This window comes from Calypte anna, chromosome Z (assembly GCF_003957555.1).
Source record: "Calypte anna isolate BGI_N300 chromosome Z, bCalAnn1_v1.p, whole genome shotgun sequence".
Lineage (NCBI taxonomy): Eukaryota > Metazoa > Chordata > Aves > Apodiformes > Trochilidae > Calypte > Calypte anna.
The window spans coordinates 37,604,416-37,625,581 of NC_044274.1; the positions used below are offsets into that span (position 1 = coordinate 37,604,416).

The 21,166-nt window shown below is 40.3% G+C and overlaps 1 protein-coding gene across 3 annotated transcripts in view; it reads right to left on the reverse strand.

The window, feature by feature from the left end:
- APBA1 (amyloid beta precursor protein binding family A member 1) overlaps positions 1-20,483 on the reverse strand; it is an 87,796-nt gene extending 67,313 nt beyond the window's left edge. For 2 of the 3 annotated variants that reach the window (XM_030467276.1, XM_030467278.1), the window contains exon 1: positions 20,356-20,425. The gene's annotated coding sequence lies outside the window, so the exon portion shown is untranslated. Of the gene's footprint in view, positions 1-20,355 lie in introns of all 3 variants that reach the window. The other variant, XM_030467275.1, reaches the window with a different exon arrangement.
- Positions 20,484-21,166: the final 683 nt, after the last annotated feature.

Genomic DNA, 21,166 nt, shown 5'->3' on the forward strand with positions numbered 1-21,166 from the left:
AATGGCTTTATTTATTTTTGAGGTCTCTACTCAAATTTGGCTGTAACTAACCAGCAAGATTACTGATGGGATTAAAAAACAAACAAAAAACAAACAAAAAAACCCCCACAAAAAAACAGGATTATGAAAATTGCACTACTTTTTTACAACATCAAGTTGAGAAGAAAAAATATAAAGGTGCGGGGAGGGGGAGGCAAGGGGAATGTTTAAATCCCCTCCAGTAGAGTGATTTTACTCCTTTGTCTACAAAAACAACCAAACCACAGACTTATGTGAAAGCATACCAAGAACTCTGCAATCACTAAGCTGTACCATGAGATGTTGCCTGACATAGTCTTAAGAATCTGCTTGCCCCTTGCCCAATCTTCAGTGCCCTGTAAGGACCCTCTCTTCTTTGTTCTAAACAGTCCCCACTTGACACTAGGGATTCACTGTTCCTGGTGTTGCCTGTGCACCTACAGGCTTCCAGTATTCTGCTTCAGACTCTCCAGCACAGTGTGCCAAACAGGATACGCCCTCTGAGGCCTCACTGAGCATCCCTCATGCCTCCCATAAGGCAATATTCCTGTTCTCTCTGTACAGCAATTGCCTTTCAGTAATAATGTGACTCTGGCAACCCACCTTACACTGTCATTAGCTGCAACCCCCACGGAGGTTCCTGCTCCCTCACAGCAGCACCATGCACCTTCCTCTACTCCCTGCTGAAGAGCACCTTCCTCTCCCTCCCCTCTCCTCCTCCCCTGAAGACTCATCATGATTATTTTTCTGTCTTCCAACACCCTGGTTGGTCTTCCCAGGATGTTGCATCTCTAGTTTTCACACCAGTAATGAAAATGTTGAGTACTGCTGACAAAATCCTGCAAAATCCACAGTGATGGAGGCTTCCATTTCATCAATGACTTACCAGATTCCTCTCTGTAGTTTGCATAATATGTCTTATGGCATAGAGTAAAACGAATCTCACACGATGCACAAAGTGGAACTCTCCCCTTCCCTCTCTTCACTGTCACTGAAACAAATCAGTAAATCTGGGCCAGAAGTGTATCAGGAAACCTTCTGCAAAGAGAAGGAATATATTACACTTAAAATCATATTTTAAAAACCCACGCAAAAAAAGCTTACTTGACTTGCTGTACAAGGATGCATTTGTACCTCATACCAAAGGGAAAAAAAAATATCAAAGTATTGCCAAAATTGTCAAAACAGTCAAGAGTCTTTGAACAATTATCCCTCAGAAAGCAGAACAAAAAATGTAGATGGCAACAGATCAATAAAATCTTACACTGATAAAGTAAGAATAATTTTTAAAAACTATTTAAAAATGAAAAAACCACCAGTAACTTACTATAGTTAGATTCTTTCTTGCATCTTTAACCTGCTTTTCAAAATAAATCTCTTGATTCAGTGCTGACAAAGAACACATGCATCTCCTTAAGCTACTTAACCTTGTTACACAGTTCACAACCTCTGAAAGCACTGTGTCATACCAATGCAAGGCCCATGTAGTTTCATAGAATGCTAAACATGGCACAACCTGATGCATCCTGTTTTAAAACTCTGTCCTTTCACTATAAAAACACAGAGCTCCCATTACTAAGAGCTAAGAATCCCTTATTAGGCCACTAACCAACAAATTTTCACCAGTGCAAGATGTGAGAAAACCAGGCCAAAGTGTATCTGTTCAAGTTTAGCCAGTAAATCCTGCCACAGCATACATAATTGCTTCTGCACTCCAGCTGTAAAAAAACCTGTAAAAAAAGGTGTGTAAGACAACCAAAGGGCATTTCTGACTTCTGTAATGTAATAAGGTAATGAAGTTCCACCTCCTACATATCCACCTCGCTAGTATCCTTGCTAGCACAGGCTAGAAAAAGAAAATCTTCCAAGATCCAAACAAGCTTTGTATTCAATCTCAAATTTAGCATTACACTCCTAACAAAACAAATCAGAAAAAACACTCCCGCCTGAAGGTAAATAGCTTCTGTAGCAACCACACAATTTCCAGCATGGCAGAGTTCTTCCACAGTCTGAGTAATGACACAAACAGAGCAAAAATACCATGGTATTGTAGAAAAAGGACAAAAAGTCATGCTGGCTTTTTGTTGTAAGGTGGATTAAAATGCTAGTGAGAGACATAACCAGTTATCACTATTCTGCAGAGAATAAAAAACATCCACTGTATTTTCATCTGTCAATTCAGATAATAATATCCAAGAAATTTCTATTATATTTCTATCCAATATTGAAAACAAAATTTTAAAAAAATAATTTTAAAAAAGTCTAAATATTATCCCTTTCCACTAAGGTATGCTAATATATTAATTTTGATGGCTTAATTTGTTTCATGGTGGTTAAGAGGTCACACATGAAACCAGCCTGCTGTCTAGCAAACCTGTATATAGCTGATGAGTCTTCCTCTCCATAACCCGCTATTTTTCACATACAGCAGCAGTGGCACATCTACTGCTGATGGCAGGGATTCAAAATTATTTCAAATGTCTATTGAAAAATGTCAGTAGAAAATACTTTTGAGCAAAAGTCTGATTAACACTAAGTTCCATATTCCACAGTAACAGAAAATATTCTCCTGAAGAGTACAGTAATATGTACAAAAATGTGCAAATAAAAATATTACTAACTGCATTATCTTTTTATGAAAGATCACTGCAACTGTATGATTACAGGTGCTGAAACCACAAAAAGCTATATGAGTTCTAATAATCTCCTTCAGTAATTGTTTATTGAATTAATCACAATTCAAAACTTTCTGTGAGAAAGAAAAATGGGAATAAAAAAAGGAAAAAGAAGTAGTCAGTCTGATACACGGTGTATTCAGAATTACAAAAGAAATCTTATCTTTTAAAAGCAAAACATTTAAAATCCATTATTAATACATTAATCCAAAATCCATACTTAATACAGTATCAACCCTTTAAAATTGGATACAAAACCCAAGCTAACACAAGTGTTCACCAATGCCCCAACCAAGAAAGCACTTCTTTTAAAATAAACACCAGACGAATGTTCATTTATCTATATGTGAGCAGTTTTGTGGAGAGACTACTACATATGAGAAGTAGAAATGATGTTTTTATAGAAGTTGATACTACTGAAACAAAAATGAATGGACATTATTAAAGCTTCACTGAAGATTTAATATATTATGTTGCAATTTTCAATTACCATTTAGCAAGAAGAAACAAGAGAACCACGCAAGCTTGTAAGATTTACAGCCTGTGCCCAATATTATACAAACTACCCCCTCCCACTCTGTGAAGAAGCAGACTGGAAGGCAGGTTCTTTTATTAGGTTAATAATCCACAAAAAATATTTTTAAGTGATTAAGCATTTATTTATTGCTCATCCTTAACTTTTTAGCCACTGGCCATGTTCAAACTTACTTTGAGTCCCAAAGACAAAAAGCTTGCTTTAAGCTTGCTGGTTCACCCTCCCAGTAGGGGCAAGGTGAGAAATCTGTCAGTGGCTGCAGACTGACGTGTGGGCATGACCAGGACAGCAGCTCAGCAGCCTCCCACCTCATCTTATCCTCTGCCTCTTCTGCTTCTTGACCAAATTCATGGCTTTCTTGGGAGATGCGTAGTAAGGATATAGGGAGTAGGATAAGAAAGTAACAGAGGAGTAAAAGAAAGGCAGACTCATTAAAACCTTATGAAAATAAGGCTCCTTGTGTGCTTGTGTTGGTTAATTCTTTACAGGCTTTCTTCCCCAAAGCACCAAGGGAACTGCAGTTCTGTTGCTGTCTTTAGTACCTCACACAGATCCCCAGTGCTAGACTCTCTTCATTTAAACAGTCCTGGCTTTGGATCCCACCCAGTTCCCAGGCCATCATAGAATCACAGAATCATCCGGGTTGGAAAGGGCCTCTGAGATCATCAAGTCCAACCATTGACCCACTACCACTGTGGTCACCAGACCATGGCCCTGAGTGCCACATCAGTCTCTTCTTAAAAACCTCCAGGGACTGAGAATCCACCACCTCCCTGTGCAGCCCGTTCCAATGCCTGATCACCCTCTCCATAAAGAAATTCTTGCCATAGCAGCACTTCCACATCCATGCTTAAAACCTTGCACCCACCCATCACTTACAGGGTGGCCTCGATGAGAGTTACAAGACCTGTCTGTCCCTTCCACAGCTTCCCCATGAAGCTTAACCTCATCAGCTTCAAGTTTAGTATAAGATAGTTCACAAAAATGTTTAAACATGATACTACTCAAAAGTTTATCACCTTCCCAGTGTATACAGAATCCATTTCTTTAATAGATGATGCTCCTGCTTGGCTCTGCTGCAGGACTGATTTCTTCCAATTATGGCAGCCTGCCCATTGAACTTTAGTGGGTTCTGACAATACTATCAGATGAGAACAAACTGTGACAGAAACCAAAAGATTAAACGTAGGAGTAACTGCACAAGTACACTTCTCAAATACAGAAATGCAGAGCTAGTAGTGGCAATTCCTTGAAAAGCCATTTTCCTGAGAAGTTAAAAATATAGCCAGAAAACAAGGCTAAACAGTGGCTATTCAATCCCCAAAATGTATGTTGGATTTCCTTACTGGCTGGATTTTGTTACTGGCTTTTGTGTTAACCCATGCATTCTGTCACTCTGGAAAAAAGACTGAAGAATCCTGCACAGTGAACACTCATGAGCCTTATTAATGGGAGAAAAACTGCCTAAAATGTGTGGAAACTTGGAAATAAATGAATAACACACTAATTAAAAGGTTTTGGAAAGTTCTATACATCTTCTAAAAAAATGCATCCACACTGCTAAAGATAGGCAATTTAAAACAATCTTTTACATGGAAACTACAATACATCATCTATTGATTTTGAGTATTTTTTCCCCTTATCTATATTACCATAAATATGATTTGTATAGAAAACTATTTTTTTAATTCGCTCAAGCTTCATAAACCTGTACATTGCAGGAAAACCATTTTTACCTGCTCATAACAAAATACCTTAATAACACAAAAATTGCTTTAAAACAGAGTCCAAATTGACTAGTTTATGGGTTTGGGCTGTGGGATTTTTGCTGGTGGTAGATTTTGTTTATTTGTTTTTACCATATTGCCCAATAAGCTTCTAAAAAAAAAAAAAAACCAAAAAAACCAAACATAAAAAGCTCCTTGGTTTTGAGCTCATCAGCCCATCAGAAAGTTGAAAGCATCATTAATAATCCAAGCTATTCTCATTTTTAAAGAGTGCAAGCCTGTCTAGAGTACAGCACACAGATTACAATGAGAAAAATAATTAAAAAAAATTAATTTAAAAAGAGTTAAACAGAAACTTTGTGGAAACTTTGGTAGCAAAATTGCTTCCAAATAGAATGTAGGTGTGTCCTCCAGAGACGTCCACAACACCTCAGTGCCACCTCAGCTCACGTGTGCCTTTGAGAGTGACAAACACATGGATTGAATACTAAGCTGACCTGCAGCTGATTCTAAATAAATGTAACTCCACAAAATTGAATACTGCTTTGTGTCAGTGATAGGATTACAATAGAACTACAGATTTAAAACAGATGCCTTTAGACTGCTGTTTCCTCACTTAAAATATTATTTCTTCTACATTAGAGGAGCAAGTGAAAAATCATTGTTTGGGACTTGGCTACTTATGTTGGAAGCAGATCAGTGAGACCTGATAAGTCCAGGGATCTTTGAAACTAGTTTCTAGTTTCTATTTCCTACTCATGCACTTACATTTTAAAATTCCCTTGGATTTGAAATCCTGGCATCCCCAGGCAGAAAATACCACAAATTAATTCAGAAAGAACATTGTTACTTTCACTAATTTCCACCCCAAAAATTATGGATGTCACAGCTCAAAAGCATAGCCTCAGCTGCTTTCCAGGGCTTTCATAATGCTACACTCCGCTAGCCTATACCTTTATGAGAAAACACCAGTATATTCATCTCTGTGGGGTGTTTCTAGAAGCTATTCTAGAGCAAGTAGTTACTGAAAATGTAAACAGAAGCATGCAACCTAATAACTGTTATCAAAATTTTTAAAAGTGCTAGTTTAAACAAAAAAAGCCATCACCCACTTGTAGGGAGGATTACTGCTTCATTATTTCTATCCTTAGTCTCCCAACATTGAAGCAACAATGTCACCTTAATGATTTTTCAGTTTGTTGTTTTGGGGTTTTTTTGGGTTTGATTTTTTTGTTGTTGTTGTTTTTTCATTGTGCTACATAGAAAAAAAGAATTAGAAGGGCACTTGGAAATCTTTTTCATTTCCAGGTATTTGTAGCACTTTCCACATTATACAAATACAAGTTCAAACTTTGCACAAACCACAGGGAATTTAACCAAAAATGATGGAAGGCTGTGAACTGCCTTAATAGCACGCCCAAGGCTTAAAACAGTCACAACATAATTATATGTTCTGAATTCACTGAAAATAAAAAAATCAGTGTTATTCTGATGGTCTGCTGGACCATTAAATATTTGCAAGTAAAATATATTCAAGGAACCCAATAATACAGTGAAATGCAGCACAATAATTTTCTCAATTCTGAGTGGCACTGAAACCACAGCAGCAGCTCCACACAATTGCAATCACACCGTTTGCAATCAGAACCTCACCACTCAGTGGAGTCAGGATTGATGCTCAGTTATTGCCTTTGGATCCCGTACGACAATGGATCGTGATTGCCCAACAAGCAGCACTGCCTGCTTTGTGTGTTGAAGGTGTTACAGTGATAGGTAAAATGAGTCAATGTGGGTGCATGACAAAGGATGTCATAAAATCACAGAGACAGCAACAGTCTATAGAAAAAATCCATCTTCAATTATTAATGAGCATTTGCCGCAATGCCAGATTGTAAGAGCAGAGGAAACAAGGTTTGGAGAAAAGAAACAATGAGAATCCTTGGGCCTACAATGGAGAAGCAAGGAGAGATGATATTCTGAAACAGCAGAAGGCATTTTTAATCATGTAATCTACTTCATCTTTGCAGCAACCAAGGTTTCTGCACACACAGCACCTTCTTCTGATAGCCAGCTGTGGCAATCAAAGACACCTCAGCTAGAAATGACAGTTTCCCTGGGAGTAAAATACTCCACCACCAGGACTTAAAAAACTCTTTGTTGATACATATTAACTCTCAAATCCTACAAATAATTTCCAAACATATCCTCTAGAAGTGTTTCAGTTAATACAGCATTATTACCACAGTTTTTCCTAACTTTTAGAATACACTTCTCAGTTTTATCACTCTCAAAAAGATCAACTAATCCCCTACCCATGCTGTACACCATTTCATTGAGGGAACTTGTACAGCATTACTATTTTTCTCTCCATCTCTTTTTACCCAGAGCCTGTATTGCACTCTGTCTGCCACCCACTGTGCATGTATCTGATCCTTACAAGTAAGCTGATTTCTCTGCAGATTTTACTACTTTATTTTAAGGGAGGAAAAGCAAGTAGCACAAACTTTGGTCACACTTGGAATTACATTGAAGACAGACACATGCACAGGACACACCTGACCAGTGCATCACACTTGCAAAGGAATAAAAAAAATCACTACAAAGCATAACCACATGTGATTACACTATGATCAGTAGTGAGACAGTTGATACTGATTCACCAATAACTTCTGATCTTTTGCAAGGATCAAAGGCACTTATGTTCATTCCTAAACTGTACTGTACTTCAGTCAAACTTTCAATATCAACCTACAGCAGCTGACCAGCAGAAGAGTCACAGAATGATGGAGTAAAACTAAAATAGACAAAATTTAGCACATCACAAAATGGTTGTTCTGATGGAAAAACAAAACAAAACACTATCAGAAAACTACATCTGGTGACAAACAAAAAAACAAAAGAAAAGAAAATCTGCTTATTCAAGAATGACGTCATCCTGGATCATGAAAAGCAAAGCCACGTCAAAATCCCTCAGAAAGGGATTATTCAAGTTAAGGATTTGTCTGTACAGTACTGTTGAAGCCCTTGCACCATTGAGTATTCATTTCTCCAAAAACATATCTTCTCTCACTCCCTGGAAGACTATTTCACAGTCTAGTAGACCCCAGCATTAAGCTGTTTTTTCCAGCACTTAGTTCTTTGTGTATCTTGCCCCATCATTCAAACTTAAGCCTTCTTTGCCATACATAGCTTTGCTTCCTGCTGCTTCAGCCAGGACTTTTCAATTAAGAAAATTACTTCCCTTTATTAACAAAAGGGAGATAACATTTCAGTCCTCTCCAATTATGAGGCATAATTCCCACAATTGGAATATCCCTTTGTTATTTATTTCAAGACAAACAACCTATGCTGTAAGAGATACACAGCTCAGGCACAGACCAAATGTTTATAGGTTCTTTTAAAGCAAAGAGCTTTAATAAGTAAGTTAAGCTTCTGAAATGGAAACTTGCAATTAAGATTCTAACATTATCCTTAACCCAGTCCCTGTATTCCTTGCTGTCTCTTCAATACATAAAAAAATTGGTAGAGAAAAAAAATTCTTCTCATATGAGGCATTCAAAACCACTAACCTTGGACTTCTGTCATGTCTAAATTCAAAGAGTTGAACAAAAAAACACAGTTTTATTGATGTCAAAACCTGATGTGATTTTCACAGGGTAGACTAATGCAATTTCTGCTCAAAGGTACTATAATTCTTTTCTTCATAGCATAAGGTTTACCAAGTAAAATTTAGAAAGTTTCCTTCTGAAATCCATTTATTCCTGATTAATAAAACCACACAAACCTTTATAGAAAGCTGCCACTATCACTGCAGCAACAATGGGGTAACTTCCTTTGCTTACCTATCACTGCATAAGCTCCAGGTACTTGACATGCAGACAATAACAAGAAAAACTGTGTCCACATCCATCACACTAAGACCTATTTCTGTAATTCACTGAGCATTTTTACTAGTGTAGTAAAAGAACAACCCCAGGTACTGGTATAGGTTGGGAACTGATCTCTTAGAGAGCAGTAGAGAGAAAAGGAACCTGGGGATGGGTGGACAGGATGACCATGAGCCAGCAATGTGCCCTTGTGGCCAAGGCCAATGGTATCCTGGGGTGCATTAGGAGGGGGTGGTTAGTAGGTCGAGAGAGGATCTCCTCCCCCTCTATTCTGTCCTGGTGAGGCCACATCTGGAATAGTGTCCAGTTCTGGGCCCCTCAGTTCCAGAAGGACAGGGAACTGCTTGAAAGAGTCCAGCACACAGCCTATAAGATCATAAAAGGAGTGGAACATCTCCCTTATGAGAGGCTGAGGGAGCTGGGGCTCTTCAGCTTGGAGGAGGCTGGGGGGCAACCTTCTTAGAAACATATTAGAACTCTGTAAAGGGCAAGGGTCAGAAGGACAGAGACAGGCTCTTCTCACTGATGTCCAACAACAGGACAAGGGGCAACAAACACAAGCTGGAGCACAGGACGTTCTGTGTAAACAAGAGGAAAAGCTTTTTCACTCTGAGTGTGACAGAGCACTGGAACAGGCTGCCCAGTGAGGTTGTGGAGTCTTCTTCTCTGGAGACATTCAGTACCTACCTGGACATGTTCCTGTGTGACCAATTTCAGACGACCCTGTTCTGGCAGGGGAGTTGGACTCCATAATGTCTCGAGGTCCCTTCCAAACTCTAACATTCTGTGATTTCGTGAAAAGAAATCCAGACGGCACCTGATCAACCTACATACAGGTACCACCCCAAGAATACATTCAGTGCTAATTAAATAAATAAATAAAAATTACATATGTATATGTATATATATAATTAAGAAAAAATTCTTTCTTTGGCCATAAACTCATTAGGTCACAGCAAATGTAATGGCTTTCCCCAAGTCTAGAGCACCAGCTATGCAAAATCATAACCGCCCTCTGCATGAAGATACAAAGATTTATTTGGATGCTGTGAGCTACTGGCTCCAAACTGTGGACTGTGAAGGTGTTTCTATCACAATGGTGAAGCATATGCCAATTTTCAAGCTCTAAGGTTTTCCCATTATCCCAGTCCATGATTCTGCTGTAATTTCCAGTAGAGCTATCTTTTTTCTGAAACATATTTTCTAGATTAAATGCAGACCCAGGCATGAACTCACTCAATTCTCTCCCCAAGTGTCTTCCACAGGTTCAACAGATCCTTTGCAAAGGCTTTTTTTCTAACCTCAGTCCTTTGCAGACAAAAACCACACTATTGAATCATTACTTTTTCTTGGGAATATGTCACACAAACTGGGACCTCATGAACAGGATTACATTTAAAAGAGGAAGAATTAGCCTTCTAAGGCAAAGAAGAAAAGTGGAAAACATGATGACATGGCGTACAAACCAGATACTGATGGGAGGGAAGAGAAAAAAGATTATTAAGTCCTCACCACAAACAATTCAAAGACATTTAAAATACACAGTACCCAAATAAAAACTAGAACAGATACACATCAGATGCAGGATAAAATGTGTACCTGAGATTACCTTCCAGATCTTGTCGCAAGTGCAGTCTACGTAACAGTAGAGATGAAGGATGTTAGTGCTGTGTCTCACGAGAAGAAATTATATTTTCCCATGCTACACTTAAGGTTAGAAAAAAAATAAAATATAACCAGCACACAGGAAGGTTTCCTCTAAGGGACCTGGGGCTGAGACTGAAGAATCTGTGATCATAATGATAACCCGGGAAATATTAAAAAAATCACTGACAGACAAAACTGGCAACAATACTATCACCATCTCATAAAATGCAAACTGAAATCGGTAGAATTTCATCCCACATTTGCTTCTAACACTCAAATACCTCATTACAAGTGGAAGTGTCGAAAATCTTATCAGTTCTCTGTTTCACTGCTTGGTAAGCTACAAGCATCAGCAAGGACAGATGCAGGAGCCACTAACAGAGAATTTAGAAAATGAATGCAGGAAAGGGTATCACAGCTGATAAGCAACAGAACAAAAGACTAAACTTATAAGGCATTAGTCTCTCCTTAGAAGAAAATGGATTCTAGATTTACACACTTGAAGATTAGCATGTTGATCCATGCATTTGCTCTTTAAACAGGATTGCAGCCAGAAGATTTGCTCATTGGATAATAAATGCATGGTGGAAATCTTCACAAGGATTCCTCCCTCTTGGTAAAAAAAGTTCGTGCTTCATGAACATTGCTCTTAAATAGATGTGGTCTTGGGATTTTATCAGGTAGAACAGCAGGTAGTTCTTGTACTGTACACCAAGTCCTTGTTATGCATTTGGCATTGGCTTGCTTACAGCAAGCAAGAGATAACTAGCGTGCTCTGCCATCAAAATGCAACAGAAGAATACTCAAAGACTCTTGCCTGCTTCTCTTCTCTAAAAAGGATGTAATTTTTAAAGAACAATGACAGGTCCCAGTATGGAAAATCCTATGTTGATAACTATTTGCTCACCAAAGCATAATCTGTGCTCCAACTACTTTAGTCAAGCCTAATGGTAAAATGTGGTCTTGAAATAATTTACAAGGCTGTACTGTCACAGAGCCTGCAAGGCTTCAGGATGGGCTACTTTGACACAACTGAAAGTCTCAGGAAAGTTTTTTTTTCCTAAATAACCCACTCCTGACACCAACCTTATGAAAGCTCCCCTGACACTGCCTTAACAGGTGACTGAAACTCTTCCCCATTTACAACTTCCCAATTTGTCCTCCTAGGAGAAAAAAACCCAACTAACTAGACTCCTCCATTTCCTGTACTCTTCTCCTTACATACACGTCACCTGTAGACTATTTCCACTGAAAAGGTTGACCACAAGGCCCTTTCCTTGTTAGGTGGCACCAGTGGAAAATGTCTGGGTTTCCAGGTAAGCTGCAGCAACAGACCACTGCCTTCCATTGGGTGACTCTTTTCTGCAAGCAGTCTTCCCTCCCAAAACCCATCAGCATATTTCAGCCACGTCTCCCATGCTCATCAAACTAAGTATGAATAATAAGAGGTGACTGCACAGCACACCAGTTCATACTTGAAAGAGGGGATAACTTAAAATGTGCACGTCTTCTCTCCCTAGCATGAAACCCTCTTGAGGTGTCAGGTGAACACAGAGGAAATCCACCCAAAGACTTCATCGGATTTTTCTCAAAGCCACTAAAGCAGTGAGTTTTATCCAGAACCAGGTATGGCCAGTCTTCACTCTTCATTACATCTGAAATGGCAATGCCAAAAGGATGCCACATGGGTTTTTATGCAACTATGCTGTAATAATTGTCAGAGATACTGCAAAAGGCTATGAAGCCACAAGATCCCTGCCATATAGAGGGAAAGTCTTCAACAGGCAGAGTAAATTAAATTACAGTAGATATGCACCTAGTTGGAAGAGGCTAATCTTCATTTTTTTTTCCACATAACTGAAGTGCTGTTTCTTAATAAAAAAATAACTTTTACCTTACTGCTGCTTGTGTTACTTTGTTACCTAGTTTTATCTAGTGTATGTATATGAGCCTGCAACTAAGTGCCTGTGGATGCCACTGATGGAAAGAAAAAAAAAAAAAAAAAAGAAAAGAAAAGAAAAGAAAAGAAAAGAAAAGAAAAGAAAAGAAAAGAAAAGAAAAGAAAGAAAAGAAAAGAAAAGAAAAGAAAGAAAAGAAAAGAAAAGAAAAGAAAAGAAAAGAAAAGAAAAGAAAAGAAAAGAAAAGAAAAGAGAAGAGAAGAGAAGAGAAGAGAAGAGAAGAGAAGAGAAGAGAAGAGAAAAGAAAAGAAAAGAAAAAGAAAAGAAAAGAAAAGAAAAGAAAAGAAAAGAAAAGAAAAGAAAAGAAAAGAAAAGAAAAGAAAAGAAAAAGAAAAGAAAAGAAAAGAAAAGAAAAGAAAAGAAAAGAAAAGAAAAGAAAAAAGAAAAGAAAGAAAAGAAAGTATATATATATATATATATATATATATATATATATATACCTTTGGACCTCCACTGAAGAAGTCATTATCTTCCTGGAAAAACTTGAAGAAAAGATATCTTCAAAAAAATATGAATTTGCATACCAGAAATGTGGCATTTAAAAATTTCCTTTGCACAAAAAGGCTGTTCAGTGCAGTTTAAGTCCTAGAGAATCAGCAGAAGGCACTAATTTCTGGAGCAGAGAACTTACTACCTTTTTGAAAACTGACTGTATGAATACCAGCTGTATAAAGGCTAGGCTTGCGCTTTTAATATTTACTTTTAATATTTACTCACTAAAAGTGCCTGCCTTAATCAAGACTTTAAACTAGGGATAAGCAATCAAAACTAATTATCATAAGGCTGTAATTAAAAGTCTACAAGCTGTACCTTGCAGCTAACAGAGAGCCAAGGCAAGGAATTACAGCACTGTCCCCTCGGACAGATGGCCAACTCCTTGCCAAGGAGGTATCCAGCTCCAGCCTCTTTCCCACAATACTCGCAGCTCTAACATGGTCCTGCACAAAGAAGCTTTCCAAGGACTTTGGCATTTTCTCATTATTATGAAATGAAATTAAGCATGCCAACATCTGAATGATGTCATGGCAATCTTATGAGTGGATTATATCATATCATATCATTTATCATCATGGGAAGGTATTTCTTGGGCAAGAGCAGAACCATAAGTTCATCCCCAGTAATCACCCTGAGACACAATGTACAACAGCTGTGGGTATCAAAAATGCACATGAAGTTTGCAGAAAGAGTATGTAAAATGTCCACAGAAGATCCAATGGAATTACAAAGCTACAGACTGTTTTTACACTGACTCTTTTATTTAACACAAGTTTCTGTCAGATCACTACAAAATTACAGGGTAGATTTTCATCACGAAGTAACAGGAAACAGCACCACACATAATTAATAGGAAAGCTGCTTAATATTTATTTCATTTTTCAAAAATAGTGCTCCAATTCTTAAACTGTTCCAACATAATTTAACACAAAAACATGTTTTCTAAATTTATGGACATTACTCTTCTCCTTTTTGATCATAATAAAAATCCAATAAAAAAAAATCATCACTTCATTGATTGAGCTAATGGAGGCAACACACTTCCATTTCAGCTCTTTCCTGGGTAGAATGACCATGGTAAGAGAGGCTTAAAAGCTAACACTCATCAGGAGGCAGCCACTGTTCCCCTCACACAGGAGGGGAACTCTTTGCCCCTACACTCCCATCACCCCAGGGGCTCAGCCGGCTGAGGAAGAGAGCAGGTGGGAGGAAGGCTTGCATCCCAACGGGGTGGTGAGCAAAGCCTTCTGCACACGCTTGTATCTGAAACCCAGGAGAGGAAAGGTGCTTTGGCTGCAGAGCATCACGCTTTATTAAGCCAAGAGCTACAAACATGGCATGTGCAGCCCTCATCTTAGTCACCCGATTTGAGCAGAGCTTAGATCAGATGGCATTTAGGGATCCTTTCCAACTCAAGTTACTCCATCACTATAAAAAAGCTTGTGTGAGAAAGCTGTTAAAAAAAGAGAAGGAAAAAAACCTCTCAGCTCCCCACACACAACACACAAAATGTACCCATTTCCTTTCACAAGAGTGGAGGCAGTACCTGTCCTCCCAAAATTCACCTAAGAATGCCATCTTATAGAAAACTACTGCTTTTGCCTCTTCGTTGGATCTGAAGAGTGTTAGCCAAAGCATTCTGCTTATGGTAGCCTGGGGAAGACTTAAACCAAGATATCTTACCCTCTGCTTCTTCCCCCTGCTCTGGCAAGACTTCTATTAGATACTACTCTCAGCTGTTCTTTTAAAAATGCTTTTCTAATTTAAGTTAATTTAGTCTAAAGAAGAGCTATATTTAAGATTTCCAAAGCACCAGGATTTTAAATGTGATCAAAATACCATACAAATAGAAACTACATAAATACACATTAACGGTAACACTGTCAGCAAGAATCACAACTTACGTATCAGAATAAATAAACAAATTAATGAATAACATCCAAGCATGTTAAGGAAAAAAGCCACACTTGCGCATGGTTTACATCTTCCATCATGTCCTGACTTTTTTCCTGCTCTTTCTGTTTAGAAATAGCTTCTCTTCTTCAGCTCTTAAGCTGCTGCTCTCTCACTGATTTTTTAAGCAAAATATGTTTCTTGAAAAAAAAATAAAACCTGAATGGCCATCAAAAGAGTAATGAGTAGAAACTTTTTTTTTCAAGTGAACAATGATTGGACTAGAAGAAATGGCCTGAAAGTTGGACCAGGCGAGGTTTAGACTCCATATTAGGAAGGATTTTTTTACTGAGAGAGTGGCCAGGCAAGGGAATGGGCTGCCCTGGAAGTTGGTGGAGTCACCTGGTGGTATTTAAAAACTTTGTAGAGGAGGCACTTGAGGACATACTCTACTGGATGACAGAGATATTGATATATGTATTTTAACTGCGGGGAGGGAGGACTTTTACAGTTGGGCACGATGATCTTAGAGATCTTTTCCAATTGTGACAGTTCTGTGATTCTTTGAAAAAGGAAAATAATTGCAGAGAATCAAAATAAATTATCTAGATCAACATCAAACCTGTACCTCCTAGATATCAAACTACCTCAATGACACATATACAAAAAGGCAGTTCTTCCCCTTATATATAGCCCCAGTATGGAAAAAAATAAACAGTGAGTTAGGGTAGGGTAGTTGCTCAGTGGCCCATGAAGTTTTGCAGACTTCATGGCTCTGCTTGTCCTGGTGTTTTCCTGATTTGTGCACATATTCTTCCAAAGTCTGAATTTAAATAGTTTAAGGTTTGAATACGAAATTGAGCAGGGATGCTCCTGATGTACAAAAAAGGATGCCATGGGGCTTCAGGAGAGTTTAATTAGTAAAAAATAAAAACTACCACTATAAGGATTCAGCACATCTCCCAGGGACGTGCTGCTCATGTTACATTCACCCACAGACCTTTCATGCAGTCTCACTCCCTGCTCTCGCATTTGCCTCAGATGGGTGACATGGTGGTCACCCTCTTACAGACAGTAATTTTTACCGAAGTGCTTATTAAAAAGAAAGAAGCAAGTCTTGCTTAATTCTTGCCTTATGAGCAATATTTGACAGACAAAATATATAACCCATGCTGGACTTCATGGTGAAGAGGGTAGATGCCTAGAAAAACTACAGTATTTTTCAGCATCCTGAAGTAATTTCCTAAACATTCACATAATATCTCCTCCTCCTTTCATTAAGCAATAGGAAAACAGAGGCTTCCAGTGCAGTCTACTTCAATGAGATTATTTATTGTTTTAAATACTTCTAATCAATTTATTTCACTAGTTTCCTTAATGATGTAGAGAAGCCCCCTATTTACCCACAAACAGTTGCTTAAATGGGTTTGTTGGATAATGGACACTTCTGCTGGTAATGGACACTTCTGCAAGGAACACTATGTACAGGAAACACTATATAGGACATGATCCTGCAAGGACACCAGGATGGACCAGGTAAGATGCTCCTTTCCAAGCACCAGCTTCCTGTCAGCTCCTTGGCTACAGATTTGCACTCATATAACCACACCTCCTCCCATGTCAAGAAGGACCTTCTCCAGCAGAAAGAATCTAGTGGGAAAAGAATGTCCTGGGGTCCTAGCATACTCTCAGCTAAGTCCTCTGCGATCCACAGCTGTCACATACCCACTGCACTGCTCCTGCATTTATTTCTTCAGAATTAGAACACGTATTACTATCATTATTTGCCCCCGTATGTGAAAGAAGCAAATAAAGATGTTTCGCTAAGCCCCTTCACTGAACTAGAAAAAATACAGCTATTTTAGAACAACAGAGTCTACTGCAGTGGAAATAGAAAAATACTATCACCTTGCTCTGAGCAGTTGGCATACCAATCAATACTACAAAGCAAAACCAATCTTTTTTCAGAAACCTTTAACCTTTATACAGTAGGTACGACACTCTGTCTATTAGAAATAAATGAGCAGGGGTTTGCTAGCTAGATCTCTCATTAAGTAGGAATACTAACCTTCTGTGAAACTAGAAAAACACATTAAAAAATGCATTACTGGAACATCAAGGCTTGACTTAAATCTACAGTAATAGGATCTTGTTCAAAGTGAAGCTTTGCTGCCTATGGACAACATGTATTAAACTATCTGAAGAACCTCTAAGTTTTTTACTATTAATTATCTGAATGTGAGAGAAAAGGTCTGATTCTTCTAGCTCATAATACAATTTGTGTGCCGAGGTAAAAAAAATGTTGAATCTGGTCTGAAATATCTAGGCCACGAGATACAAGCTAGAAGGTTTTGTTTGACTTTTCCTTCATTTTGTCTCTTTGATGACTCTTATGTTTATTTTCTAATTTATTTTTTTAATGTGACCATTAATTTTTTATATTAAGCCTGAACTCCCACACATGCAGTAACACCACAGAACCAACATGTATTTCCATGGCCACCTTTCCTGGATTTACTACTTGTTTTTTCCTGATTTTGTTTGCCATGAACACTACCCCACACTGAGAAAACCTAAAACCAAACAACAAAACCACTGCAAATTACTACCCACGTTTTCCTGTGAAAAATACGAAATAAGAAGCTGAACAGGAGATTCTAATTCTTTGCAGCCACACATCTTTCATGTCAGCTCTAGAGCCAGTAGCCACTGCTTACAAAAAGAAAAGGCTAACTACATTTCGAAGATGCACATAATCCTCATACTGCAGGCTTTTTAAGTTTAAGAACATAAGCACTGTGTATGACTGTGGCTTAAAATGGTGTCAAAGAATTTAGAAGCCAACTCCTGGTGCAATTAAAATCCACTCAAATCTCACACACAAAAGGTTCATGCATCTGGTTAGTATTGTTTATAAAACAGATGACACAAATTTCAGCCTCAAAATTAGGCAGTCTCTGATTTGTAGTATTATATATTATATAGTATTATATATGTATTATATAGTATTTATATATATACATACATATATATATATATTTACATCCACGTAGAGCAAATAAGATGTTGAAGCTTATCTCCAAAAATCTATCCCCACCTTCTCTGCCCCTCAATAATAAGGGCATGATGGGCTACACCAAGATTTTCACCTATGGCATCCCTCTTTGCCACCATTTCCAGCATTACAAAATTTCTCCCAAAGCCTTCCTATGGTTTAAACACATGAAGACAGCTTTCACAAATAAAGAACTGCGGATGTGTTTACACTCATCCTAACACAGAAGGAATTGCAAACTTATCATACACACATTATTGCAAATTAATTATTAACTCAAGAAGTTGTGAAATGGATTTTATATTAAGTAACCAAAAAAGAGTCACACTAAAAAGCTTTGGTGTCTCTACCTCCTCTCCAATACACCAAAGCTGTATTTTCTACGTAGTTAGATGTACCAAACCAACCTCCCAGTATTCTTAGATTTTATAACCAAAGGGTTAATCTGTGAATACCTTTATTTTAACAGCATTTCAAAAGGCTGGCCTTGCATCTGTTAGAAGACAGCCCAATAGCCAGAAAACGTGCTATTTTAAGTGAGGACAATGCATTAGCGTAAGATGAAAGTATCGCTTCAAGCTACAACTAGGAATGTCCAAGAAAACTTGGACCAATGATTTGTATGATTCATACTACACAGCCAACCTTGAGCTGCCATTACTTTGTAGAATTCAGTTTGACCTAAAAGCTGATAGATCTCTGAATCTCAGACCACATTTTCCAAGGAAGACAAGCTGTCTTTCATTCAGATATTTACATTTCACTGATTAGATATCCCCCTCAGTCCCAAAGTGCATTAGAATGCCAGATTTTCTGAGTCTGCAATTTACTTTCACCACCTATTATTATTGATTGGACACTTAATTTTTCTGTAGAAGTACACACAAATGCACAGAATTCAACAGTAGCCATTCTTCTTCACTCTGAAACAGCATTTCTGAGCATCCTCCAGTTCCCCTCCCGCCTCCCTCCGCCCCCATTAGAGTGCAAGGTGAAAACGCATCTTACTTTTAGTTATCTGCATAACACTAAAATGGAGCACCTAAAGAATAAACACATTCTATAACACCCTCACTGTTTGGGAAAATCAGGCATCACGTGCTTGTTTCAGCCATGGGCTGCAAAGGCAGGTGCTGCTGGTCCAGATTTTAGCAGCAATGCAGCAGAAGCTGGGGTACCAGCGGCTGGAATATTTTCCAGGGCAAGTTGGTTGTGACCCCATGGGGCACCATCGCAGAGCAGATGCAAAATTGCGGCCACCTGGGAGCACTCTTATTAGCTGGTGTAACATGGTGCATGTTAAAGACAACAAAAATGCTACATGCCTGCCCTACACCCACATTAGCTCACTCTTAATATATGCAGAGTCGGGCAAACATCTCTGCCTTCTAGTTCCTCAGCAGCTATGAAAACAGCCAGATCTGCAACACACTCCCTAAAGCAAAAGGCATTTCCACAGCCCAAAAAATGCTGAGAGACAGGAGAAAGCAAAAAGCTGTTTCAGTTTACCAGCTTAGGCCCAAGTTCCCATCTCTCTCAAAGAGCTGATTTGTAGATGATGGCAATAAAACAAGTCTCGGTGAATTGCTCCTGTTAACACTGATCTTTCCAGAAAGCAGTTGCAGCACATATGGCTGCACTGACCGTGACTGTGATTTAGGCAATCGCTACATCAAACTGCTTTTCCTGAAAGAAAAGACAAAGACACCTTCCCTTTCCTGAAAGAATTACCAGATGGTAGCAGATGCCACCTCGCCCCCCTGCCCGGGGATGAAGCGCCGAGCGGGCAACTCGCTGAACCCCACAGAGAGGATGAGAAGGTCCAGGCCCCGTTGGGTTTCCTTCGGAAAACCGGGACGCGGCCAGGGATGCCAGCAGCACCTCCCGCAGGACGGGGCTTTGCTCCCGTAATGCTATGACCGTGACCACTCGGTCGGCGACTGCAAAACCTCCACACACACCCCCACCCCCCATTTCTCCTCTCCCTTTTCATCACCAGAAAAGATGCGCCGCGTAGGGAAAATACTGAAAAAACCCCAAACCAACAAACTAGTGCATTAGGGTGGGCAGAGCCCCGCGCAGTGCCGTTCCACGCGCACCTCACCAACATAAAATAATACATTCAAACAGATAAATATAAAGGAAACAACGCAGCCGCCCGCCGGAGGCTGGAGCAGAGGCGTTCGCGTACGTGGCGATGGATGCCGCTTCTCCCGGTTCGGGGCAGGTGCCGAGCCCCGAGCCTCCCCCCACACCCCTGCAGCCGCACAAGGGCCGCCGCAGCCCCCCGCCGCACCCCGCTGCCGGCAGCCACCGCGATGGCCGGAGCCATCCTGCCGCTCCCCCCGGCCGGACACACGCTCCGACCGCCCCTGGGCCCGTCGGCCTCTCCCCCTCGCCACCCAACGCGGGCCGGGGGACCGGACCCCCCAAACTCCCGCTCCCGGCCGCGGATCCCTCCGCACCTCAGCAGGCAGGGCGGCTCCGGCGGGGGCGACAGCGCAGCGTGGGGCGGAAAGCCCGGCAGCCAGCCGCTCCTCCCGCTGCCACCATCTTCCTCCTGCCGCCGCCGCCAGCACCGCCCGGCCCGGCCCCTCCTGAAGCACCGCCTTCCTCGCGTCAGTGCAGCCTCCCCCTCCGCGCTCCCTCGTTGAGAGAAATGGCGGGGGGCGGCGGGGGGAGCGGAGAGGCGCGGGTAAGGGAGCACTAGCCTCGCAGGGGCGGGTGAAGTCAGCTCTGCCATGGGCAGGAGGAGGCCCAGCAGAGCCCTTCCCTCGCTCCTTGGCCGCAAGCCATGGGTCGCCCCGGGAGAGGAAAGGAATTGCTACCACGGAGCTGCAAGGTGGATGTCAGGAAGATGTTAGGTAGACATTAGGAAGACATCCTTTGGTGAGACAGTGTTGAGACACTGGAACAGGGTGCCTGGGGAAGCTGATGATGCCTCCTCCCTGGAAGTGTTCAAGGCCAGGTTGGATGGGGCTTGGAGCAACCTTGGTCTAGTGGGGAGGTGTCCCTGCCCATGCAGGGGGTTTGGAACGAGATGATCTTTAAGGTCCCTTCCAACCCAAACCACTTTATGTTTTGATTATGTGCGGTGCATCCTCTTCACAGCTGAGAGCTGGCCCTGGGTATCCTTCATGCTTCATGGCTGCAGTGAAGACCCAGCTGTGGTGCTGCACATTTAACCCAAGCATGCAAGCAGCCCGTAGGTAGGTGCATGTCACCACTGTAAAGGTTTTACCAGTGCCTATTTCTTGAAGGAGGGCTGCTTACTGC